Source organism: Heptranchias perlo, unplaced genomic scaffold (genome assembly GCF_035084215.1).
Source record: "Heptranchias perlo isolate sHepPer1 unplaced genomic scaffold, sHepPer1.hap1 HAP1_SCAFFOLD_275, whole genome shotgun sequence".
NCBI lineage: Eukaryota > Metazoa > Chordata > Chondrichthyes > Hexanchiformes > Hexanchidae > Heptranchias > Heptranchias perlo.
In genome coordinates this window covers 316,014-342,652 of record NW_027139287.1, presented here as the reverse complement: position 1 = coordinate 342,652, position 26,639 = coordinate 316,014, and the positions used below count along the sequence as shown (strand labels likewise).

The following is a 26,639-nucleotide window of genomic DNA, read 5'->3' as shown; positions in this document are numbered from 1 at the left end:
AATGTAGTGGATGTTGTGTTGATGGATTGTGAAAAGGTGTTTGATAAGATGACGGACAGGAGGCTTGTTGATAAAATTAATACCCACGATATTAAAATGAATGCGGCAGTGTGGATAGGAAGTTGTGTAAAGGGCAGAAAACAGAGAGTAGTGGTTAATGGATGTTCTTCAGACTGGAGGGATGTAAACAGTGGTGTCTCCCAGGGTCAGTGTTGGGACCATTGCTCTTCTCAATATAGAGAATGATCTCAGCTTGGGTATGTGGGACACAAGGTGAAAATTTCGAGATGACTTCAACGTTGGCAGCGTGGGGAACTGTGACTTCATTGTAATGTGCACAGGTTCGTAAACAGGCAGGTGAAATTTAATGCAGAGAAAAGTGACGTGATACATTTTGAGAGGAAGAAAAATGAGATGAAATGTACACTAAATGGTCAAAGTTTAAAATTAGAGGAGCAGAGAGACTTAGGGATGGAAGGTTCTAAATAATGCATTGTCTTATTAATTAACAAGTCTGAGAGTCAGCAACTTTAATACATTATTGAGAAATATATGAGCAAATTCTCTTTCCTGTACTGTACCAGAGTAAACATGCAAATCCCCGTGTACACGAGATGATCCCGCTGGATGGAACCTCAGGCACCCTGAGCTTGATCTCCGGTGTCTCCAGTCCTGACTGTCCCTTACATCAGTATCCCCTCACTTTTATACTGTGTTGTGATCCATCTCTGTCACTGGAGCTGGAACTTTCCCAGTCTGTGGTTTACAAGGACACATTGCTTGGTTCCCAGCAGTTATTTATCTTCAGTAGCGTTCTCATGATCACTGAACTACCCTGCTTACTGTTAATTAGACTCATAGAATCAAAGAAATTCATGGTACAGAAAGAGGCCATTCGGCCCATCATATCTGTGCCGGCCGAAAAAGCGCTATCCAGCTTAATCCCACTTTCCAGCTCTTGGCCCATAGCCTTGTAGCTTCCGGCAGTTCAAGTATTCTTAAAATGCGATGAGAGTGTCCGCCTCAACCACCCTTTCAGGCAGTCAGTTCCAGACCCCCACAACCCTTGGGTGAAAGAATTTCTCCTCAGTTCCCCACTAAACCTTCTACCAATCACTTTAAATCTATGCCCCTGGTTATTAACCTCTCTGCTAAGAGAAGTGGGTCCTTCCAATCCACGCTATCTGGGACCCTCATAATTTTGTTCACCTCAATTAAATCTGCCTTCAGTCTCCTCTGTTCCAAAGAAAACAACCCCAGCCTATCCAATCTTTCCTCATAGCTAAAATTCTACAGTCCAGGCAACATCCTTGTAAATCTTTCTTGCCTTGTATAAAATGTCTGCTATTTGAAAGTCGTGACATTGATCAAAGTCCATGTTAAGTTTTCTTGCCATTTGTGTCAAGATTTGGAAAAGATCTGCTGCCTGATACTTTAAATATTGCCGACCTTTAACTGTAGCTCACAGTGTCTGAACAGTCACTGTTATCATTATCCTTTTATGTATCTCCTTGTACTCCACCTCCTTAACAGCACAAGCTGATCACAGCAATGTTTTCTTCAAATGGAATCCCAATGTGAAAAAATGCACAATTTCAAAGCGAAGCATCATGTGCAAGATTGGAAGGAGAGTGCGAGTGGAGATAATGGGCTTGGATCAGTGATCCCTTGAGCATTAAGACATTCATTATCTGAAAGAAGCCCGGAGATGAGATTTTTGTCTATATTTATCAGTATAGAAAAGAAGGGAGTTGAAATCCTTTTGTCTATTCATCCTGCTATCGACAAAATCCTCTCAATGCCCAGCATCTTTCTTTCCAACTCCCTGCTCTCTGCAGGGAAGGATTGGTTTCATTAATTCTCTGTGTTTTCAGCAAACATCTCATTCACCTCGCAGATCTGGCCGTGTCTTCTACTTATAAGTCATCCCATCATGTTAGCAACTCAAGATAAGCTGTTTTATGTTGATGGAATGCATTTGAGTCAGTTTTCTAGATCAATATGTCGAGGAATCAACAAGGGAACAGGCTATTTTAGATCTAGTATTTTGTAATGAGACAGGGTTAATTAGTAATCTTATATTAAATGATCCTCTGGGGAACAACCATCATAATATGATAGAATTTCACATTGAGTTCGAAAGTTTGAGAGTGATGTCATTAAGTCGGAAACTAGGGTCTTAAATTTAAACAAAACCAATAACGTAGTTATGAGGATTGAGTTGGCTAAGGTAGTTTGGGAAATTAGATTAAAAATATGATGATAGACAAGCAATAGTGAACATTTAAAGAAATAATTTATAATTCCTCAACAAAATTACATTCCCTTGAGGGTTAAAAACTCCACCGGAAAAGTGGTCCAACCTTGGTTAATTGGAGAAATTAATGATATTTTAGGTTAAAAGAGGCTTATAATGTTGCCAAAAAGAATAGTAAGCCTGAGGATTAGGAGAGTTTTAGAAATCAGCGAAGGATGACCAAGAAATAGATAAATATGTATAAAGGAAGAGATTAGCGAAAGTAAACATGGGTCCCTTGGAGACAGAGACAGGAGAATTTATAATGGAGAATAAGGAAATGAAAGAGATGTTAAACAAGTATTTTGTATCTGTCTTCACAGTAGAGGACACAAAAATCATACCAGAAGTATTAGGGAACCAAGGTTCTAATGAGAGTGAGGAACCTGAAGCAATTAAGATTAGTAATGAAAAAGTACTGGAGAAATTAATGGGACTAAAAGCTGACAAATTCATTGGCCCTGATGGCCTACATCCTAGGGTTTTAAAAGAGGTGGCTGCAGAGAAAGTGGATGCATTGGTTTTATCTTCCAGAGTTCCCATGATTCTAGAAAGGTCCCCGTGGATTGGAAGGTAAGAAATGTAACCCCTCTATTCATAGAATTACATAGATAGAATTACAGCACAGAAACAGGCCATTCGGCCCAACAGGCCTATGCCAGTGTTTATGCTCCACATGAGCCTCCTCCCTCCCTACTTCATCTCACCCTATCAGCATATCCTTCTATTCCTTTCTCCCTCATGTGTTTATCCAGCTTCCCCTTAAATGCATCTGCTATTCGCCTCAACTACTCCTTGTGGTTGCGAGTTCCACATTCTCACCGCTCTCTGGGTAAAGAAGTTTCTCCTGAATTCCCTTATTGGATTTATTAGTGACTGTCTTATATTTATGGTCCCTAGTTCTGGTCTCCCCTGCAGACATAAGGGTCAACCACATAGCACAGAACAGGAGTCATAAGTCGGCCAGAGAGTAGATGTGGCAAGTTGCCCTTCCCTGAACTAGTTGGGTTCGTATGACAACCCACGGTTTGTTTTCTGGTGCTGTCTAATGAAGCACCAGATTTATTGAAGTCAATTTCACAACTTGTCATGGTGTAATTTGAGCTCATTATTCCCGGCTGCTAGTCCAATCACACAATCACTACACTACTGTACCCATAATAGTGTCCTTTGAACGGGCACTTAATAATTCGAGAAAGGAGGGTGAGAGAAAACAGGGAACTACAGGCCATTTCGCCTGTAGCAGGGAAAATGCTAGAATCTATTACTAGGGACGTGGTAAAAGGGCACTCAGAAAATGATAATACGATTAGGCACATGAAACACGGTTTTATGAAAGGGAAAATTGTGTTTGACAACTCTATTAGAGGTTTTGAGGGTTTAGATAGCAGGGTAGATAAGGGAGAACCAGTGGATGCAGAATACTTGGATTTTCAAAAGGCATTCGATAAGGTGCCACACAAGGTTGTGACACAAGATTAGGGTTCATGGGATTGTGGGTAATATATTAGCATGGTTTGGGGATTTGATGACGGACAGAAAACAGGAAGTGGGAATAAAGAGGTCATTTTGGGGTTGGCAGGTTGTAACTAGTGGGGTGCCGTGAAGATCAGTGCTTGGGCCTCAGATATTTACAATCTATATTAATGACTTAGATGAGGGGACCGAGTGTAATGTATCCAAGTTTGCTGACGATACAAAACTAGGTGGGAAAGTAAGCTGTGAGGAGGACGCAAAGAGGATGCAAAGTGATACAGACAGGTTAAGTGAGTGGGCTAGAAGTTGCCAAATGAAGCATAAAGTGGGGAAATGTGAGATTATTCACTTTGGTTGGCAGAATCGAAAAGCAGAATATCTTTTAAAATGTAAGAGACTACGAAGTGTTGGTATTCAGAGGGATTTGTGTGTCCTTGTACACGGATCACAGAAATTTAACATGCAGGTGCAGCAAGCAATTAGGAAAGTAAATAGTATCTTGGCCTTTATTGCGAGATGGTTGGAGAACAAGGATAAGGAAGTCTTGCTGCAATATCGGGCTTTGGTGAGACCACATCTGGAGTGCTGTGTACAGTTTTGATCTCCTTACTTGTGGAACGATACACTTGCCTTAGAGTGGGTGCTAAAAAGTTTGGCTAGGTTAACTCCTGGGGTGAGAGGGTTGTCCTGTGAGGAGAGATTGAGTAGAATGGGCCGATATTCTCTGGAGTTTAGAATAATGAGGTGATCTCATTGAAACATATAAAATTCTAAAAGGACTTGACAGTGTAGATGCTGGGAGGCTGTTTCCCCTAGCTGGAGAGTCTAGAACTAAGGGTTATAATGTCAAGATAAGGAGTCGGACATTTAGGACAGATATGAGGAATAATTTCTTCATTGAGAGGGTTGTGAATCATTGGAATTCTGTACCCCAGAGGGCTGTGGATGCTGAACCATTGAGTATTTTCAAAACTGAGATCGATGGATTTTTGGGTGCCATTAATTTATGGATTGGCGGAGCAGGCTCGAGGGACTGAATGGCCAACTCTTGCTCCTTTCGCTGATGTTGGTCCGCTGGAAAAGCAGAACTTGCCAGCTGTTTTAAAACTTTTAGCCTGAACAGGGACTTGAACCCTGGACCCTCAGATCACTACCTGTTTTAAAAGTCTGATGCTCTACCGACTGAGCTATCCAGGCTCGCTATATGATTGGTTTCCATCATACAGATTCATGGTGGGACTCTGAATTATCCCTGTCGCTGTCGAATTCGGGGGAGTATCTCTTTTATACAATTCTCAGCAATGTGTTGAGGAGAATCCTTGTTTCTGTTGAACATGATGTAAGAAACATGGACAGCGAACTTGTGATTTTACAATTCTTCTTGTTTGTACAAAATGTCTTGTCATTCGTTCGCAGCAATTAAAAAAAACACTTTACCCAATGGCTCAAAAGCTAAACTTGTTCCACACGGGAGCTGGGAAAGGCCTCTCGACATTTCAGCCGATCAACAATTGAAAGCTGAATAATTTCACCCGTTACACCGTGACACCAGGCAGCAGATTTGCCTCCCGAATTTTCCCTACACGACACTTCAAACCGATGAATCCCTGCTTCACGGAAAGAAGAATTGTGTGTTTGGTTCTTTAGATTTAAAGATGTCGTGCCGGCCGCTTTACCATTTCAGCTCTCGCCAATCGCCCCCTCTCCCTCCTATAAACAAATAAACTCTCACCTGCTATTGCAAGAGGGGAGGTCAGAGGAGTCTCAGTGCCCACATGGGGACATGAAGAAGTCGATGTGTTATGGAACCGGTTGTACCTTGAACTCCAGTCAAAATGTTTAGAAGGTTCAACTACTTTAGATGGCGCTGGAGCTCACAACCCCAGCATTTCTCGAGTGTATAATTATTGTAGAAATAACGCGCGCTGACCGATTGCTCCACTGGAGCCGCGCACGGTCTGTGTCCCCAGTGCTCCCATCAAACAGCTTCATCCTCGGTCTCTCAATTATCGCTTCCTGATCTTTCCCACACAGAAGCCTCCAACCAAGAGGCGATTCGTTAAACATCCGCAGTGGCCTTTAAAAGCCGTGGAATCTGAAACAAAACTCCAGACGATAAGAACTTTTAATTATATTATTATTAACTTAAGGACAATTATTTTCATGGTACTTTAAGGAAGATTTGGGTAAATTGGGAGCTGAAATTATGAAACTCTCTCTGGGCTGTCGTTGATTGGAGAGATGGGCGTTATTTCATTTGAAAACCGAGGCTCGGAACTTCCTGATGGAGAAGTGTGACAGAAGATTGTGGTTAGTGGCAGTTGCCGGGGAGATCGAGAGGAGAGGGAGAAAAGTCAAAGTCACAGCTGTGACAGCTCAAGTGCTCTGCTTATCTGTAGTATTTAGAAAGTAATGTACAGTACAGGGCAAACCGATTTGGTATCAGTTAGCAAAAATATTAAAAGACACGGGTTTAAAGGCGAATTTGTGAAGAGGGAACTGATTTAACCGCCAGACCAAAATCATTCCACATGAATCTGAAGCATCTTGGGGAAAATGGCAGTGCGAACTGTAATGTTCATGTCATGACTTGAAAGACCCTCCAATTACCGACAGTATCTTTGAACGAGTTGTGCAGCAAAACCGCGATAGAAGCCGCTTTGCATTCGTCAAACGTGTTGGTGACGATATTGAAACATAGGAACAGGAGTAGGCCATTCAGCCCCTCGTGTCTGCTCCGCCATTAAATAAGATCATGGCTGATCTGTGATCTAACTCCATATACCTGCCTTTGGCCCATATCCCTTAATACCTTTGGTTGCCAAAAAGCTATCTGTCTCACATTTAAATTTAGCAATTGAGCTAGTATCAATTGCCGTTTGCGGAAGAGAGTTCCAAACTTCTACAACCCTTCGTGTGTAGAAATGTTTTCTAATCTCACTCCTGAAAGGTCTGGCTCTAATATTTAGACTGTGCCCCCTACTCCTAGAATCCCCAACCAGCGGAAATAGTTTCTCTCTATCCACCCTATCTGTTCCCCTTAATATCTTATAAACTTCGATTAGATCACCCCTTAACCTTCTAAACTCCAGAGAATACAACCCCAATTTGTGTAATCTCTCCTCGTAACTTAACCCTTGAAGTCCGGGTATCATTCTAGTAAACCTATGCTGCACTCCCTCCAAGGCCATTATGTCCTTCCGAAGGTGCGGTGCCCAGAACTGCTCACAGTACTCCAGGTGCGGTCTAACCAGGGTTTTGTATAGCTGCAGCATAACTTCTGCCCCCTTGTACTCTAGTCCTCTCGATATAAAGGCCAGCATTTCATTAGCCTTCTTGATTATTTTCTGCACCTGTTCATGACACTTCAACGGTCTATGTACCTGTACCCCAAAGTCCCTTTGGACATCCACTGTTTTTACCTTTTTACCATTTAGAAAGTACCCTGTTCTATCCTTTTTTGATCCAAAGTGGATGACCTCACATTTGCCTACATTGAATTCCATTTGTCACAGTTTTGCCCATTCACCTAATCTATCAAAATCCCTTTGTAATTTTATATTTTCATCTACACTGCTTACAATGCCAGCAATCTTTATGTCATCGGCAAACTTAGATATGAGACTTTCTATGCCTTCATCCAAGTCGTTAATAAATATTGTGAATAATTGAGGCCCCAAGACAGATCCCTGCGGGACTCCACTAGTCACATCCTGCCAATGTGAGCACCTACCCATTATCCCTACTCTCTGTCGCCTTTCGCTCAGCCAACTTCCGAACCAAGTCCGTACTTTTCTCTCGATTCCATGGGCTTCTATCTTATCTAACAGTCTCTTACGTGGGACTTTATCAAATGCCTTTTGGAAGTCCATATAAATAACATCCGTTGACATGCCCCTTACCACTACTTTAGTCACCTCTTCAAAAAAATCAATTGGGGTTGATTAGGGTCGATTTCAATTATTTGAAATCTCTCCACGTGACCCGAAAATTGATGGCAAAATCGAGTTTTTCCTGTAAGTCCTGAATTGAAGGGAAAGGCGCAACAAGCATGTTGGAAAAATGAAAAGCAGAAACTGTGGATGAAACTTGCACGACTGAAAATCCCTGTATGTTGGAAGACTCAGTCCCCAGTGGTGGAGAGGATTGGGATTTCAAGCTGTCTCACAGCTCACACACACACCATTGGCTCATTTAATCACCATCAACAACTGGAATACATCAACACTTAATCTTCTATACACAAGGAAATACACACCTTTCCTATGCAATTTTTCCGTATAATTTAACCATTTTAGCCCTGGTATCATTCTGGTGAATCTGCGCTGCACCCCCTCCAAGACCAATATATCCTCCCTGAGGTGTGGTGCTTAGTACTGAATGCAGTGCTCCAAATGTGGTCTCAGCAGAGTTGATATAACGATTTGTGCACGTATAACCCCAGGTCCCTCTGTTCCTCCAACCCTTTTAGAATTGTGCCCTCTAGTTTATATTGCCTCTCCTCGTTTTTCCTACCGAAATGCATCACCTCGCATTGTTCCGTGTTAAACTTCATCTGCCACGTGTCTGTCCATGCCACCAGCGTGTCCATATCCTCTTCAAGTCTATCCTCCTCACTGTTCTCTACCCTTCCAAGTTTTGTGTCATCTGCAAATTTTGATATTGTACCCTTTACTCCCAAGTCCAAGTCATTAATATCTATCAAGAAAAGTAGTGGTCCCAGCACCGACCCCTATGGAACACCATTGCCCACCTCCCTCCAGCCCGAAAATCAACCGTTCATCACAACTCTCTGTTTCTTGTCATTTAGCCAGTGCTGCATCCATGTTGCTATTGCCCCCTGTATTCAATGGGCCGTAATCTTGATAGCACGTCTGCCACGTAGCACTTTATCAAACGCTTTTTGAAAGTCCATATACACCACGTCAACTGCATTGACCTCATCTACCCTCTCTGTTACCTCATCAAACAACTCTATCAAGTTGGTTAAACACGATTGGCCTTTAACAAATCCGTGCTGGAATTCCCTAATCAATCCACACTCGTCCAAGTGACTGTTAATTCTATCCCCGATTATCATTTCCAAATCTTTCCCCATCACCGAGCTTAAACTGACTGGCCTATAGTTGCTGGGTTTATCTTTACACCCTTTTTTTGAACAAGGTTGTAACCTTTGCAATTCTCCAGTCCTCTGGCACCATTCCCATGTCGAAGGATGTCTGGAAGATTATGGACAGTATCTCTGCAATTTCCCCCTTTACTTCCCTCAGCATCCTCGGGTATATCCCATCCGGACCAGGTGACTTATCTATTTTAAGTACAGCAAGCCTTTCTAGTACCTCTTCTTTCTCATTTTTTAGCCCATCCAGTATCTTAACTATATATTCCTTTATCGAGAATCTGGCAGCATCTTCTTCCTTGGTAAAGAACAATGCAAAGTACTCATTTCGTACCTCAGGCCATGCCCACTGCCTCCATGCGTAGATCTCCTTTATGGTCCCTAATCGTCCCCACCCCTCCTCTTACTACCCGTTTACTGTTAACATGTCTGTAGAAGACTTTTTGATTCCCTTTTATGTTTTCCGCTATTCTTATGCTCTCTCTTTGCCCCTCTTATTTCCTTTTTCACTTCCCCTCTGAACTTTCTATATTATCTCTGGTTGGCACTTGTGTTATCAACCTGACACCTGTCATACGATACTTTTTCCCGCTTCATCTTACTCTCTATTTCTCTTATTATCCAGGGAGCTCTGGCTTTAGTTGCCCTACCTTTCTACCTCGTTGGAATGTACCTTCTCTATCCCCGAATCATCTTTTTAAAAGCCGCCCACTGTCCAATTATAGTTTTGCCTGACAATCTTTAATTCCAATTTACCGGGGCCAGATCTGATCTCATCCCACTGAAATTGACCCTCCTCCAATTGAGTACTTTTACTTTAGAGTGGACAGAGTCCATTTCCATAGATAGTCTAATCCTTATGATACTGATCGCTGCTCCCTAAATGCTCCCCCACTGACACTTGCTCCACTTGGCCCGCCTCATTCCCTTGCACCAAGTCCAGCAATGCCTCCTTCCTCAGTGGGCCAGAAACGTACTGGTCGAGAAAGTTATCCTGAACACATTTCAAAAATTCTTCCCCTTCTTTGCGCCTTATATTATTGTTATCCCAGTCTATATTAGGATAGTTGAAATCCCCTGTTATCACTACTCTATGGCTTTTGCAACTCTCTGCAATTTCCCTACAAATTTGCTCCTCCATATCGGTCCCACCAGCTGGTGGCCTATAGAATACACCAAGTAGTGTAATCGGACCTCTATTGTTCCTTAACTCGAACTCAGTACCCAGTAGAAATCCCCTCGTTCCTGGGAACTTTGTATTAAGCAGAAGTTAGCAGCAAAAAGTGTTCGTGGTGGGACTGAGAAATGCTGAAACAGCCGGCGCCCTGAAAACAGAGCTCCAAGTATCGGTTTAAATAAAGTCCTGAACTGACAGAGCGGTGGGCAGATGAGGATTGAATTAAATCCCAATTCACTGAATCTAAACAAGGTTTAAATAAGTGAACCTGTCAGGAGTGGGATTCCTGAGCTTGTGTGTGAGCTGAAACTGGATCGGTCCCGTTCTGTAAAGACTGAATGGCAGGCGGCTCCCAGACAGGGCTCAGGCCGGGACTGGCAGCTCTCCGCTGGGAACGGCTGGATTGGAGAGCGGGGCTCCTGCGGTGTTGCTGCTGCTGCTTCCGCCTCTTCGAGACCCTGTGGCGGTCGGTACCGATCTCCCTCCTGTGGATCCGGCTCCAGGTGGGCGCTGTGGACCTCGTGGCGCAACGGTAGCGCGTCTGACTCCAGATCAGAAGGACGCGTGTTCGAATCACGTCGGGGTCATTGCATTTTCACAACGTTTCAGTATCACTCTGTTTTATCGCGGGGCATTCTTTCAGGGATGGTCTGTTCACTGTGTGTAAAATAATATTTATCACAGAATGAACACACCACAGAAGGAGGCCATTCAACCCATCAATCCCTTACCTGCCTTTTGTAAGACCAATCCCATTGGTCCCATTCCCCGTCCCTTTCCCCGGGGCCCTGCATTTTCCCCTTCAAGTATTTATCAAATTCCTTTTTGAAAGCCACGATTGAATCTGCTTCCACCACCCTTTCAGGCAGCGCATTCCAGATCATAACTATTCGCTGCGTAAAAAAGATTTTCCTCATGTCGCCTTTGGTTCTTTTGCAATCACCTCAAATCTGTGTCCTCTGGTTCTCGACACTTCCGCCAATGGGAACAGCTCCTCTTTATTAACTTTATCTGAACCCTTCATGACTTTGAACACTTCTATCAAATCTCCTCTGAACATTCTCTGCTCTGAGGAGAACAACCCCAGCACGGGGTAAATGCGGTCAATTAGCTCCAATTTATTTATTTGGGCATTAAACAAAATGTGAAAGACTGGCAAGGCGTTGTGTGAACGGAGATCACTGCTTTAAGACAATAAATCCAATCACTGCGTGGGCACTGGGTTCAAATCTCACCACTGATAGAATTTCTGGCAATGTTCATTTTGACCTGTTCGCAGAAAACCCGATTGTCGTGCGATGGAGCAGAGGATGTGAAAGGAGCTGAAAGTGGAAGTGCAGATATTAGTTTCATCACAGTGACTGGACACGTTTCCACAGGTTCGGGTCTCTCACCTTAATATTCTTTCCAGCAGAGCGGGACAGGTGATCAGAGTGACCGGGCTCCAGCGGCGCAATCGGTCAGTGCGCGGTCCTTATCTGACAGGACAGGGTCGGGAAATACCGAGGTTGTTAATTCGAGTCTCACCGAGATCAAACAATCCTTTTGCTTGTAAACATTTCGACCGGAGTTGAAGGTATAATTAGTTTGTTCCAAAATGCATCTTATTTGAATTGCCATGTGGTTCCTCCGGACTCCGCTGTTGCAATAGCAGATGAGATGTTCAGTATTACTTGTTTACAGGAGGGAGGCTGTGGTTTTGGAGACACAAACTATGATTTTGATCCATCTACAAATCGTGGGAATTAACTGGAGCTTTAAACCAGCACCTTAGACCGCTCAGCCAGGATACTTTCCAACCTGCACTTCAGGAGCTAGTTTTACAGGAATAGAATTACTGCAAGCAAGAATTCTCCCCCTCAAGCACCAATGCTCACACGGCAGCAGGATGCATGTGTCCAGTTAGAAACCTGTCTGAAGGAACATTCAGTCTGACAGAGCCGGAAGTCCAGCAGATTGACTTTCGGTCTGAGCAGATGATGAGTCTCCTCCTTGAGAGAGTTTCGCCAATCCAGCTCAGAGTGGATTTAGAATCATAAATCCGGGTGTGACTGGAGCCACTTGTGTAAGATGAAGTGTCGGGGGCAGTTTCCCGTCCTTGACGGACATTAATGATCCGGTTGCGGTTTTGCTGCAAAATTTCACTTCCCAGCTCCCTGAACTAAAATCCAACTGTGGTGGGACTCGAACCCACAACCTTTGAATGTCTCCGCCAACCACGAAGTAGAAGTCCAACACGCTAGCCATTGCGCCACAGAGTCAGTGATGGAATTTGAAGGAGAGCGGGGATCCTGTGCTGTGGTTGAGGCGGTCAGGCTGCTCCTGCTTCCGCCTCTCACATTCCGAGAGCCGGGGCGGCAGTCTGCACCGATCGCCCTCCAATGGATCCGGCTCCAGCCGCTTGTTGTGGGCCTGGTGCAAGAACAGTCGCGTCTGACTCCACATCAGAAGGTTGCGTGTTTTGAACCAGGTTGAAATCACAGCATTTTCACTGTGGCTCAGGGTCCTGCCAACTGATTTTAGATCGGGACAGTGTTTTGGGGATGGGATGTTCAGTGTTTGTGCAACAATATCAAAATTAAATTTGATACATTAATGAGCTTCTGTTCTGTTACTTTCTATTTACACCCTCTCCAGTTTTATGTAGAAACAGTTAACAATGTTTAAGGGATGTGGTGTGCAGTGTTTGTGGAATCAGTGTAATTAAATTTGATACTTTCATCTGTTCCTTCTCCAACCCAGACCCTTATCATTAGATTTGTACATTCACCCTGTTTAAAATAGGTTACTCAGTGAAATTAGCTTCCATCATACAGATTCATGGTGGGACTCTGAATTATCCCTGTCAATGTCGAATGAAGGGGAGTATCTCTTTTATACAATTTTTAGCAACGTGTTGAGGAGAATCCTTGTTTCTGTTGAACATGATGTAAGAAAAATGGACAGCGAACTTATGATTGTGCAATTCTTCTTGTTTGTCCAAAATGTTTTGTCATTCGTTCGCAGCAATAAAAAATACACTTTACCCAATGGCTCAAAAGGTAAACTTGTTCCATACGGGAGCTGGGAAAGGCCTCTCGATCTTTCCGCCGATCAACAATTGAAAGCTGAATAATTTCACCCGTTACACCGTGACACCAGGCAGCAGATTTGCCTCCTGAATTTTCCCTACACGACACTTCAAACCGATGAATCCCTGCTTCACGGAAAGAAGAATTGTGTGTTTGGTTCTTCAGATTTAAAGATCTCGTGCCGGCCGCTTTACCATTTCAGCTCTCGCCAATCGCCCCCTCTCCCTCCTATAAACAAATAAACTCTCACCTGCTATTGCAAGACGGGAGGCCAGAGGAGCCTCAGTGCCCACATGGGGACATGAAGAAGTCGACGTGTTGTGGAACCGGTTGTACCTTGAACTCCAGTCAAAATGTTTAGAAGGTTCAACTACTTTAGATGGCGCTGAAACTCACAACCCCAGCATTTCATACAGTTTTGTTCTCCATACTTAAGAAAAGACATACTTGCTCTCGAGGCAGTACAAAGAAGGTTCACTCGGTTAATCCCGGGGATGAGAGGGTGGACATATGAGGAGAGGTTGCGTAGATTGGGACTCTACTCATTGGAGTTCAGAAGAATGAGAGGCGATCTTATTGAAACATATAAGATTGTGAAGGGGCTTGATCGGGTGGATGCAGTAAGGATGTTCCCAAGGATGGGTGAAACTAGAACTCGGGGGCATAATCTTAGAATAAGGGGCTGCTCTTTCAAAACTGAGATGAGGAGAAACTTCTTCATTCAGAGGGCGGTAGGTCTGTGAAATTTGCTGCCCCAGGAAGCTGTGGAAGCTACATCATTAGATAAATTTAAAACAGAAATAGACAGTTTCTTAGAAGTAAAGGGAATTAGGGGTAACGGGGAGCGGGCAGGAAATTGGACATGAATTTAGATTTGAGGTTAGGATCAGATCAGCCATGATCTTATTGAATGGCGGAGCAGGCTCGAGGGGCCGATTGGCCTACTCCTGCTCCTATTTCTTATGTTCTTATGTTCTCGAGCGTATAATTATTGTAGAAATAACGCGCGCTGACCGATTGCTCCACTGGAGCCGCGCACGGTCTGTGTCCCCAGTGCTCCCATCAAACAGCTTCATCCTCGGTCTCTCAATTATCACTTCCTGATCTTTCCCACACAGAAACCTCCAACCAAGAGGCGATTCGTTAAACATCCGCAGTGACCTTTAAAAGCCGTGGAAACTTAAACAATGCCCCTGAAGATAATAACATTTAATTATATTATTATTGACGAAAGGCCAATTTTTTCATGGTACTTTAAGGAGGATTTGGGCAAATTGGGAGCTGAAATTATGAAACTCTCTCTGGGCTGTCGGTGATTGGAGAGATGGGCGTTATTTCATTTCAAAACCGAGGCTCGGAACTTCCTGATGGAGAAGTGTGAGAGAAGATTGTGGTTAGTGGCAGTTGCCGGGGAGATCGAGAGGAGAGGGAGAAAAGTCAAAGTCACAGCTGTGACAGCTCAAGTGCTCTGCTTATCTGTAATATTTAGAAAGTAATGTACAGTACAGGGCAAACCAGTTTGGTATCGGTTATCAAAAATACTAAAAGTCCCGGGTTCAAAGGCGGATTTGTGAAGAGGGAACTGATTTAACCGCCAGACCGAAATCATTCCCCATGAATCTGAAGCGTCTTGGGGAAAACGGCAGTGCGAACTGTTCTGTTCGTGTCATGACTTGAAAGACCCTCCAATTCCCGACAGTATCTTTGAACGAGTTGTGCAGTAAAACCGTGATAGAAGCCGCTTTGCATTCGTCAAACGTGTCGGTGACGATATTGGGGGTGATCAGGGTCGATTTCAATTATTTGAAATCTCTCCATGTGACCCGGAGATTGACGGCAGAATCGAGTTTTTCCTGTAAGTCCTGAATTGAAGGGAAAGGCGCAACAAGCAGGTCGGAGAAATGAAGAGCAGAAAATGTGGATGAAACTTGGACGAGTGAAAATCCCTGTATGTTGGAAGACTCAGTCCCCAGTGGGGGAGAGGATTGGGATTTCAAGCTGTCTGTCAGCTCACACACACACCATTGGCTCATTTAATCACCTTCAACAACTCGAATACATCAACACTTAATCTTCTATACACAAGGAAATACAAACCTTTTCTCTGCAACTTGTCTGCATAATTTAACCATTTTAGCCCCGGTATCATTCTGGTGAATCTGCACTGCACCCCCTCCAAGGCCAATATATCCTCCCTGTGTTGTGGGGCCCAGAACTGAATGCAGGACTCGAAATGTGGTCTCAGCAGAGTTTATATAACTGGAACATAACTTCCACCCCTGTGATTCCAGCTCCCTTAAGATAAAGGCTAAAGTTCCATTGGCCTTTTGAATTATTTTTTGTAACTGTCCACTGACATTTAGTGATTTTGTACTTGGACCCGTAAACATCTTTCCTCCCCCACAGTTCCTAGCTTCTCACCAGTTAGAACATATTCTGATCTATCTTGCTTAGGTCCAAAGTTCACACTTCCCCATATTGAAAGTTTGAACAGACTGGGGCTCTTTTCCATAGGAAAGAGAAGACTGAGGGGTGACCTGATGTGGGACTTTAAGATTATGCAAGGGTTTGCTCGGTCAGATGTAGATAAGGTGTTTGCAATTTTGGCAGTGAGGACTCCAAAACCTTTTTTTATATTCGTTCGTGGAATGTGGTCGTCGCTGGCGAGGCCGGCATTTATTGCCCATCCTTAATTGCACTTGAGAAGGTGGTGGTGAGCCGCCTTCTTGAACCGCTGCAGTCCATGTGGTGAAGGTTCTCCCACAGTGCTGTTCGGAAGGGAGTTCCAGGATTTTGACCCAGCGACGATGAAGGAACGGCGATATATTTCCAAGTCGGGATGGTGTGTGACTTGGAGGGGAACGTGCAGGTGGTGTTGTTCCCATGTGTCTGCTGCTCTTGTCCTTCTAGGTGGTAGAAGTCGCGGGTTTGGGAGGTGCTGTCGAAGAAGCCTTGGCGAGTTGCTGCAGTGCATCCTGTGGATGGTACACACACTGTGCACCGGAGGTGAAGGGAGTGCATCTTTAGGGTGGTGGACGGGATGCCAATAAAGCGGGCTGCTTTTTCCCTGAAGGTGTCGAGCTTCTTGAGTGTTGTTGGAACTGCACTCATCCAGGCAAGTGGAGAGTATTCCATCACACTCCTGACTTGTGCCTTGTAGATGTCAGAAAGGCTTTGGGGAGTCAGGAGGTGAGTCACTCGCCGCAGAATACCCAGCCTCTGACCTGCTCTTGTCGCCACAGTATTTATATGGCTGGTCCAGTTACGTTTCTGGTCAATGGTGACCCCCAGTATGTTGATGGTGGGGCATTCGGCGATGGTAATGCCGTTGAATGTCAAGGGAGGTGGTTAGACTCTCTCTTGTTGGAGATGGTCACTGCCTGGCACTTATCTGGCGCGAATGTTACTTGCCACTTATGAGCCCGGATGTTGTCCAGGTCTTGCTGCATGCAGGCTCGGACTGCTTCATTATCTGAGGGGTTGCGAATGGAACTGAACACTGTGCAGTCATCAGTGAACATCCCCATTTCTGACCTTATGATGGAGGGAAGGTCATTGATGAAGCAGCTGAAGATGATTGGGCCTAGGACACTGCCCTGAGGAACTCCTGCAGCAATGTCCTGGGGCTGAGATGATTGGCCTCCAACAACCACTACCATCTTCCTTTGCGCTAGGTATGACTCCAGCCACTGGAGAGTTTTCCCCCTGACTCCCATTGACTTCAATTTTACTCGGGCTCCTTGGTGCCACACTCGGTCAAATGCTGCCTTGATGTCAAGAGCAGTCACTCTCACCTCACCTCTGGAATTCAGCTCTTTTGTCCATGTTTGGACCAAGGCTGTAATGATGTCTGGAGCCGAGTGGTCCTGGCGGAACCCAAACTGAGCATCGGTGAGCAGGTTATTGGTGAGTAAGTGCCGCTTGATAGCACTGTCGACGGCACCTTCCATCACTTTGCTGATGATTGAGAGCAGACTGATGGGGCGTTAATTGGCTGGATTGGATTTGTCCTGCTTTTTGTGGACTGGACATACCTGGGCAATTTTCCACATTGTCGGGTAGATGCCAGTGTTGTAGCTGTACTGGAACAGCTTGGCTAGAGGCGCAGCTAGTTCTGGAGCACAAGTCTTCAGCACTGCAGCTGGGATAGCCTTTGCTGTATCCAGTGCACTCAGCCGTTTCTTGATATCACGTGGAGTGAATCGAATTGGCTGAAGACTGGCTTCTGTGATGGTGGGGATATCGGGAGGAGGCCGAGATGGATCATCCACTCGGCACTTCTGGCTGAAGATGGTTGCAAACGCTTCAGCCTTGTCTTTTGCACTCACGTGCTGGACTCTGCCATCATTGAGGATGGGGATTTTTGCAGAGCTCCCTCCTCCCGTTGGTTGTTTAATTGTCCACCACCATTCACGACTGGATGTGGCAGGACTGCAGAGCTTTGATCTGATCCGTTGGTTGTGGAATCGCTTAACTCTGTCTATAGCATGTTGCTTCCGCTGTTTAGCACGCATGTATTCTTGAGTTGTAGCTTCACCAGGTTGGCACCTCATTTTTAGGTTCGCCTGGTGCTGCTCCTGGCCTGCTCTTCTACACTCCTCATTTAACCAGGGTTGATCCCCTGGCTTGTTGGTAATGGTAGAGTGAGGAATATGCTGGTCCATGAGTTGCCACAGTTTTGCCCATTCACCTTATCTGTCAATATCACTTTGTAATTTTATGTTTTCATGGTGGCATTGTAAGTAGTGTTACTTACAATGCCACCAATCTTTGTGTCATCGGCAAACTTGGATATGAGACTTTCTATGCCTTCATCTGAGTCATTAAAAATATTGTGAATAATTGAGGTCCCAAGACAAATCCCTGCGGGACTCCACTCGTCACATCCTGCCAATGTGAGTACCTACCCATTCTCCCTACTCTCTGTCGCCTTTCGCTCAGCCAACTACCTAACCAAGTCCGTACTTTTCCCTCGATTCCATGGGCTTCTATCTTAGCTAACAGTCGCTTATGTGGGACCTTATCAAATGCCTTCTGGAAGTCCATATAAATAACATCCATTGACATTCCCCTGTCCACTACTTTAGTCACTTTTTCTGGAGGTCATCCACTTTGGATCAAAAAAGGATAGAACAGGGTACGTTCTAAATGGTGAGAAGTTAGGAACTGTGGAGGGCCAGAGAGATTTAGGGGTCCGTGTGCAGAAATCACTTCAAACTAGTATAGGTTAAAAAAAACGATGATTGGGATGTTCGTAACGGCTGGTCAGCTGACTTGCTTAAAACACACCATAATGTTGTAATCGTGGGTTTGATTCCTGTATGGGCTGTTAAGGGGCTGTATTTTGGGTTTTCGGAACTTTTAAAACCCAAGCTTTACAAACAGATTCACAGACAAATTCATGGGGACAGTTTTTTGAATAACATACATTGTAACTTTACCCCTGGGCCGGAGAAACACGTCTTTCTTTTGATTTGTCTTTCTCCGGTTTGCAGAGAAATGTTTAACTCGCGGCCTGTTCCCATCAATGATCATCAGCAGCAACAGACAGACAGAGCGGGTCTGACCGCCCCGAGATGTGGAAAAGGCATCAGTTCAGGACAAATGCATCAAATCAAATAGTCACCCGGCACCGAGAGAGACAAAACCAAGAGAAAAAGGCAGAAGGTAACAGAGAAATAAAAACCAAATACAGACGATAGAAATATGTCCCATCCTTGATGTCTCTCTATTCAATCCCCAATCCTTCAGTGGTGGGAATAAAATTTCTCTGTTAATAAATGCGAGAATGGACCTAAAGAAGAAGAAACTAAATAACCAAAAACTGCCGAACCCGGGATTAAACCAAGGACCTTTAGATCTTCAGTCCAATGCAATTCCAACTGAGTATTTGGACCCCAGAGCAAATGCAACTTTGCGCCATTGTCTTCCAAGAAAATATAACCCCTCCGAAGCCCTGCTCCTCCTGTTCATTACCGCACTTCATAGATAAACATCGCACTCATATATACACACCCACAGTTCATATATAAACATCGCACTCATATATACACACCCACAGTTCATATATAAACATCGCACTCATATATACACACCCACAGTTCATATATAAACATCGCACACATATATACACACCCACAGTTCATATATAAACATCACACTCATATATACACACCCACAGTTCATATATAAACATCGCACACATATATACACACCCACAGTTCATATATAAACATCGCACTCATATATACACACCCACAGTTCATATATAAACATCGCACACATGTATACACTCTCACAGTTCATATATAAACATCGCACACATATATACACACCCACAGTTCATATATAAACATCGCACTCATATATACACACCCACAGTTCATATATAAACATCACACTCATATATACACACCCACAGTTCATATATAAACATCGCACACATTTATACACTCTCACAGTTCATATATAAACATCGCACACATATATACACACCCACAGTTCATATATAAACATCGCACTCATATATACACACCCACAGTTCATATATAAACATCGCACACATATATACACACCCACAGTTCATATATAAACATCGCGCACATATATACACTCTCACAGTTCATATATAAACATCACACTCATATATACACACCCACAGTTCATATATAAACATCGCACACATATATGCACTCTCACAGTTCATATATAAACATCGCACTCATATATACACACCCACAGTTCATATATAAACATCGCACACATATATACACTCTCACAGTTCATATATAAACATCGCACTCATATATACACACCCACAGTATATGAAACAACAGCGCACTCATACTTACTCTCCGAGTTTATAGGAGCGAGATTGGTTCCGACCGCCTCTTGGGCTCTCGGAGTGGGAGAGGCGGAAGCAGCATGGGCCGTACAAACTGTGGATCTCATTCTGAACACAAGCCGATCGATCATCCTGTGAAAATACATCGTACTTGGGTATGAGGAAGGGTAATGTGCTCTGAACTGTGAGAGTCTAATGGCTTTTTAGTGGCGATCCGGTGGGGCAAGGGGATCCCAGAGAGGGGAAGAGACTATTAGAGCGTATCAGAGAGTGTAAGGGGATCTTAGAGAGGCGAAGGGACTGTCAGAGGGAATCAGAGAGCGTAAGAGGATCTCAGAGAGGGGAAGGGAGTGTCAGAGGGTATCAGAGAGCGTAAGAAGGCTCAGAGAGGGGAAGGGAGTGTCAGAGGGTATCAGAGAGCGTAAGAGGATCTCAGAGAGGGGAAGGGAGTGTCAGAGGGTATCAGAGAGCGTAAGAGGATCTCAGAGAGGGGAAGGGAGTGTCAGAGGGTATCAGAGAGCGTAAGAGGGCTCAGAGAGGGGAAGGGAGTGTCAGAGGGTATCAGAGAGCGTAAGAGGGCTCAGAGAGGGGAAGGGAGTGTCGGAGGGTATCAGAGAGCATAAGAGGATCTCAGAGAGGGGAAGGGAGTGTCAGGGGGTATCCGACAGTGTAAGGGGATCTTAGAGAGGCGACGGGATTGTCAGAGGGTATCAGAGAGCGTAAGAGGGCTCAGAGAGGGGAAGGGAGTGTCAGAGGGTATCAGAGAGCGTAAGAGGGCTCAGAGAAGGGAAGGGATTGTCAGAGAATATCACAGAGTGTAAGGGGTTCTCAGAGAAGGGAAGGGATTGTCAGAGAGTATCAGAGAGTGTAAGGGGATCTCAGAGAAGGGAAGTGAGTGTCAGAGGGTATCAGAGAGCGTAAGAGGATCTCAGAGAAGGGAAGGGATTGTCAGAGGGTATCAGAGAGCGCAAGAGGATCTCAGAGAGGGGATGGAACTGTCAGAGAGTATCACAGAGTATAAGGGGATCTCAGAGAGGGGAAAGGACTGTCGGAGGATATCAGAGAGTGTAAGGGGATCTCAGAGAGGGGAAGGGAGTGTCAGAGGGTATCAGAGAGCGTAAGAGGACTCAGGGAGTAACAGTGGGTAAGGAGCATTTTGCGGGTATCAGAGAGTGTAAAGAGCGCTGACAAGGTTCAAAAAGGATAATGGACTCTCGGACCATATCGGAGAAGATAAGGAGCTCAGGGAGAATCAAAGAGGGTAAGGGGGTCTCCGGAGGTATCAGAGAGGCGAATGGATCCAGAGTTGTCATCTTCTCAATCTGACATTTTGAAGGCATCAACACATTTAATAACAGCAAAAAATGAAACCGGTTGATCCGATAATCTGTCCGTGTCCCATGTGGAGGGAATGAGAAGATAGAATCGGGAGGGGCTGGATATTTGGCAACGCTCACGGTTTCCTTTCACACAGCTCAGTGTTGTATCTGTTAATGTGACTGGATTTCATGAACTGGAGATCAGAGGTCGCACTTTGGACCTTTTATCACCCAGTTTGAGAAATGAAACACGAAACGCCCAGCGTGGGGCTCGAACCCACGACCCTGAGATTAAGAGTCTCATGCTCTACCGACTGAGCTAGCCAGGCCGCCTGCATTGCCCTTTCCCATCCTATTATTGTAGAGAGCCAGCTGTTGATTTTGCTGCAGGGGTTCAGTTTGTCTGACAATCCCAGCGTCGTTCCTTCTGTGCACTCGCTTTTCATTCTGGAGTCAGTCTGATGCCTTTTACCCGTCCTCCAGCACCGCGCTGAGCAGGAGAGGAACATCGAGACAGGAGAGGGCCACTCAGCCCCTCTTTCTGCTGTCCCATTCAATTAGATCATGAGGTGGTCTGTAACTCAACTCGATTTCCCCGCATTGGAAACATATCCCTTGGGACCCGAACCGAAAAAAGATCTGTCAATATCAGTCTTGTAAATTTGAATTGAGCCTCAATCCACATCCTTTTGGCCGAGAGAGTTCCAGCTTTCGGCCGTATTTTGTTTGCGAAAGTGATTCCTGATTGCTCGCCTCATTAATCGAGCACTAATTTCAAGATTAAGCCCCCTTATTATGCATTCCGCCAACAGAGAGAGAGGAAAAAAGGCCGCCTTAAGCGGAGATTGAACAAAGGATCTGTGGATTTTAATTCTGACGCTACCCCATCTGAGCTATTTCTGTATTCTGTACATGCAATGTTTAATTTTTCTTTGAAAATCACATAAACGTAGGTGCGATTTCCCTCTCGGTGAACAGAGTGCTTCGGAGTAATGAGAGCGAACAAACCGTGGATCTGATCCTTAACACAGACTGGTAGATCCACATGTGGAATTAAATCGCACTTGGGTAGCAGAGAGGTTAATGGCTCCTGATAATAAATCAGGGAGTCTAAGGGTTTATTAGTGTGGATCCGGTGGGGCAACGGGATCCCAGAGGCTGTAAGGGAATCAAAGGGCTTCTCAGGGGTTATCAAGGGGTGTGAGGCTATGAGGTATCAAAGAGTTTACGGCACTCTCAGAAGTTATCAGAGAGGGCAAGGGACTGCCAGATGTTATCAGAGAGGGCAAGGGACTGCCAGATGTTATCAGAGAGGGCAAGGGATTGCCAGATGTTATCAGAGAGGGCAAGGGACTGCCAGATGTTATCAGAGAGGGCAAGGGACTGCCAGATGTTATCAGGGAGAGTCAGGGTGTGTCAGTGGGTAAGGGGCACTCCGAGCGTATCAGAGAATGGAAAGGGCACGGAGGAGGTATCAAGATAACAGAGAGGGAGAGAAAACGCTCCTGAAACCCGAGACTGAACCCTTTAGATCTTCAGTCTGACTGAGTTATTTCGGTGCTCTGGACATCCCGGAAATTCACTCGAAGGTCTGTTAGAATCGCAACAAAACTCTTCCCACAATCGCAGCCTCTAAACCTCCACCCAGGACTTTCAATGGTGCAACTTTGATGAACTTCTGCTACTTTTTAATTTGTTCTCAGCAGTAACTGTTCACATCCTTTATCTGGCCCATGACATGGCATCTAGAAGAAAATGTCGATTGCAGCTTCACTGAAGCGGGGGACGCTTTGCACTCGTAAAAAAATCATACGCGAAAGAGACGGTTTGATCGAGGCGACACCAGGCCAGAGCAAAGGTCAGTTAATGTTTGCCGAGTGGCGAGAGGGAGAATTTGGAACTTCTGTGCGGTTGCACTGTGACTTTCACGGATCTGCTTGGAGCGATATTCCCTTGAATTCATCACCTACAGGGACAATTTGATTCTCAGTTCCGGTTTTCTCCTGGTGCGCTTCTGAGATATAAAAAAATGAATGGGTGATATCAACCTGAACCTCGTCACGGACACGCTACAGACTCAAAGCTCAGCACAACTCCAATCTGTTTCAGTTGGAAATTGTTTCCCAGGGATGGACAGTAATGCGCTGTCTGAGGCTGCATTCGCTGCTTTCCGCCGGCAGCGGGTGATTGGAGAAAGCGGGGCCGGACAATGTCGCTGCTGTCACGGCCTCACTCACTCGGGGAGCTGGGGAAGCAGCGAAAAACTGATGGGTTTGATGCTGCGTCAAAAATGCGGCTTCGAACTGCTTTTGTTAACTGAGGCAGCGCTGCAGGATCCTTTAACGATCTCTCACAAATAAACTGAAACCTGTCGGAGGGTGAATAATATTTCACTTTAATCGTGAGCCCTCCTTTTGAACCTTGTCTGTCAAGAAGTATTTCGATCACCATCAAGCCATTCTCGGTTTTTTGGATATTGTTCAGATACCTGTTATCCAGCGGCAGGTGGAATATCAGCCGCGCTCAGCTGGCAATGTTTCCGGTACATTTTTCTGTAAACAGAACACACATTTGAAACCTGGAAATGCGAAACAACGAATTTTAAGGTAAAACCTCCCTATTGTCCCCGGGTGGGCTCGAACCACCAACCTTTACAGTTAATAACCGGACGCGCTAACCAATTGCACCACAGTGCACACAGCAGTGGCTTTCGTAAACCACTAACTCACCGAGCTACCGTTTCAGCTTGCAGCGACCAATGCAACAACTGTCTTACCATCAGTTTACTTTTCCAAAATAAAGGGTGTGCAGTTTGCACGAGTGAAAATCGGTGCTGTATTATTTCTGAACATCAAACTCCCCTTGCCCCTAAATGCCTGTATGTTGGAAGACTCGGTCCCCCAGTCGGAGAGAGGATTGATTTTTCGAGCTGTGATTCACCATTCTCTATTCCAGTATTGCAGAAAATGAGATGAGATGAAATGAGCAGGTCCAACGAGCAGGTCTGTGACACTACACGGTGTCTACAAAGTTGTCTCTTGCACTTACAGTAAAGCGGACGGCAGTTTTCACTGTTAAACCAGTAACTATGATGTTAAGAAAGTATGTGGCCGAGAAAGACTTGATTTCAGCGCGGTGACACTGGGCCAGAGTAAAGTTCAGTTAATGCGATTGCCGAGTGGGGAGAGGGTGGATTTGGAACTCCTGTGCGGCTGCGCTGCGCATTGTCCAGATCTGCTTGGAGCGATATTCACTTCAATTCATCACTGACAGGGACAGTTTGATTCTAAGTTTCTTTTCTCTGGTGCTTGGTGAGATTTCAAAATTGAAAGCGACCCGTGCTCACCCCAAACTCGTCACTTACACGCTGACAGATACAAGGCCGTCACACTCTTCACCAGTGAGATGAAAGCCGAGAGCGATTTCACGGTCGAATACAATGGCGAACAAAACTCAATCAATGAAAGTGCAGGTCATTGAGGTGCCTTTAAAGTCCTGATTGTTTGAACTGAACTTCTTCCCAAAGCGTTTGAGAGTCACGTGGAGTGATTTGGGGACTTCTTTTCCCTCTTTGCAAAATCTTCAACCACAGTTCAAGATCAAAAGTCGAGGGCAGAATGAGACGCCTTCCTGAAAATTGGGAACCAGAGAAGCAGATTTGAGTGCAAGGTTCTGTTTATTGAGAAAAAGCAGATAAAACATTCATCCCGGAACGATCCAGAATCCGATCAGCTCGAAAAGCAACTGTTACCCCGTGATTTGGACACTCAGCCTTCTGGTGGCGGAATAAATAATGTAGATAGAAGCAGGAAGTTGAAAAGTGGGAAGTTATAGATTCAGTGAGTGGGTAAAACTGCGGCAAATAGAGTTCAATGTGGGGGAGAGCGAGGTCATCCACTTTAAATCTAAGATAAATCAGAGTATTTTCTAAATGGTGAGAAACTAGGAACTGTGGAGGAGCAGAGAGATTTTTGGTCCATGTACAGAAACCGCTACCAACCGGCGCACAGGAACAAAAATTAATTAAACAGCCGAATGTGCTGTTCGGACAGCCGGTTAGTTCATTTGCATCGAGTTTACCGTAATATCATGATCACGGACTCGATTCTTGTAATTTACTTTACTTATTTCTGGTTTTTAAACTTTTAAATCCAAGCTTTACAAAAAAATCCACAGACAAATTGACGGGGACAGTTTATTGAATAACATCCATTGTAACTTTACCCCTGGGCCGGAGAAACACGTCTTTCTTTTCATTTGTCTTTCTCCGGTTTGCAGATAAACGTTTAACTCGCGGCCTGTTCCCATTAATGATCATCAGCAGCAACAGACAGACAGAGCGGGTCTGACCGCCCCGAGATGGGGAAAAGGCATCAGTTTCGAACAAAATGCATCAAATCAAATAGTCACCCGGCACCGAGAGAGACAAAACCAAGAGAAAAAGGCAGAAGGTAACAGGGAAATAAAAACCAAATACAGACTATATAAATATTTCCCATCCTTGATGTCTCTCTAATCCATCCCCAATCCTTCAGTGGCGGGGATCAAATTTCACTGTGAATAAATGCGAGAATCGAAGCGAGGAAGAAAAAACGAAACAATCAAAAACTGCCGAAACTCGGGATTGAACCAAGGACCTTTAGATCTTCAGTCGAACGCTCTCCCAACTGAGCTATTTCGGCTCACATCAAAAGGTTCCTTTATTTCATTGTCTTGGAACAAAATATAACCCCAGGTGGAATTGCCCCTCCTGTTCATTCCTCAATTCATATAAAAACATCGCACTCATGGAGATACACCCACGGTTCATATATAAATATCACACTCATCGATACACTCCCACAGGTCATCTATAAATATCGCACACATATATACAAACCCACAGTTGATATATAAAAATCGCTGTCATACATAAACTCACAAAGTTTATAAAACAGCAGCGCACTCATAGATCCACACCCAGTTTGTAGGAGGGAGAAAGGTACCGACCGCCAATGGAGCTCTCGGAGTGGGAGAGGCGGAAGCAACAGCGACCGAACAAACTCTGGATCTCATCCTTAACACAGACCGGTAGATTCACCTGTGAAGTTACACCGCACTTTGTTCGCAGGGACGGTAACGGGTTCTGAGAACGCAACAGTGCGTCTAATGGCTTCTTAGTGGCGATGCTTTGGGACAAGGGCATCTCAGAGAGGGGAAGGGGCAGTCAGAGGGCATCAGAGAGTGTAACGGGGCTCAGAGAAGGGAAGGGGCAGTCAGAGGGTATCAGAGAGTGTAACGGGGCTCAGAGAGGGGAAGGGACAGTCAGAGGGCATCAGAGAGTGTAACGGGGCTCAG

General features: G+C 44.9%; 4 non-coding genes across 4 annotated transcripts; 1 reads left to right on the top strand and 3 right to left on the bottom strand.

Annotated features, from left to right (window-relative positions):
* Positions 1-4,884: 4,884 nt before the first annotated feature.
* Positions 4,885-4,969, bottom strand: trnak-uuu (transfer RNA lysine (anticodon UUU)). Its single transcript is given in 2 exon segments — positions 4,885-4,920; positions 4,933-4,969. It is a non-coding gene; the product is annotated as a tRNA-Lys (tRNA).
* A 5,614-nt stretch (positions 4,970-10,583) lies between these two features.
* Positions 10,584-10,655, top strand: trnaw-cca (transfer RNA tryptophan (anticodon CCA)). The gene has a single exon. It is a non-coding gene; the product is annotated as a tRNA-Trp (tRNA).
* Positions 10,656-21,558: 10,903 nt separating this feature from the next.
* trnak-cuu (transfer RNA lysine (anticodon CUU)) lies at positions 21,559-21,631 on the bottom strand. The gene has a single exon. It is a non-coding gene; the product is annotated as a tRNA-Lys (tRNA).
* Positions 21,632-25,911: 4,280 nt separating this feature from the next.
* trnaf-gaa (transfer RNA phenylalanine (anticodon GAA)) lies at positions 25,912-25,984 on the bottom strand. The gene has a single exon. It is a non-coding gene; the product is annotated as a tRNA-Phe (tRNA).
* Positions 25,985-26,639: the final 655 nt, after the last annotated feature.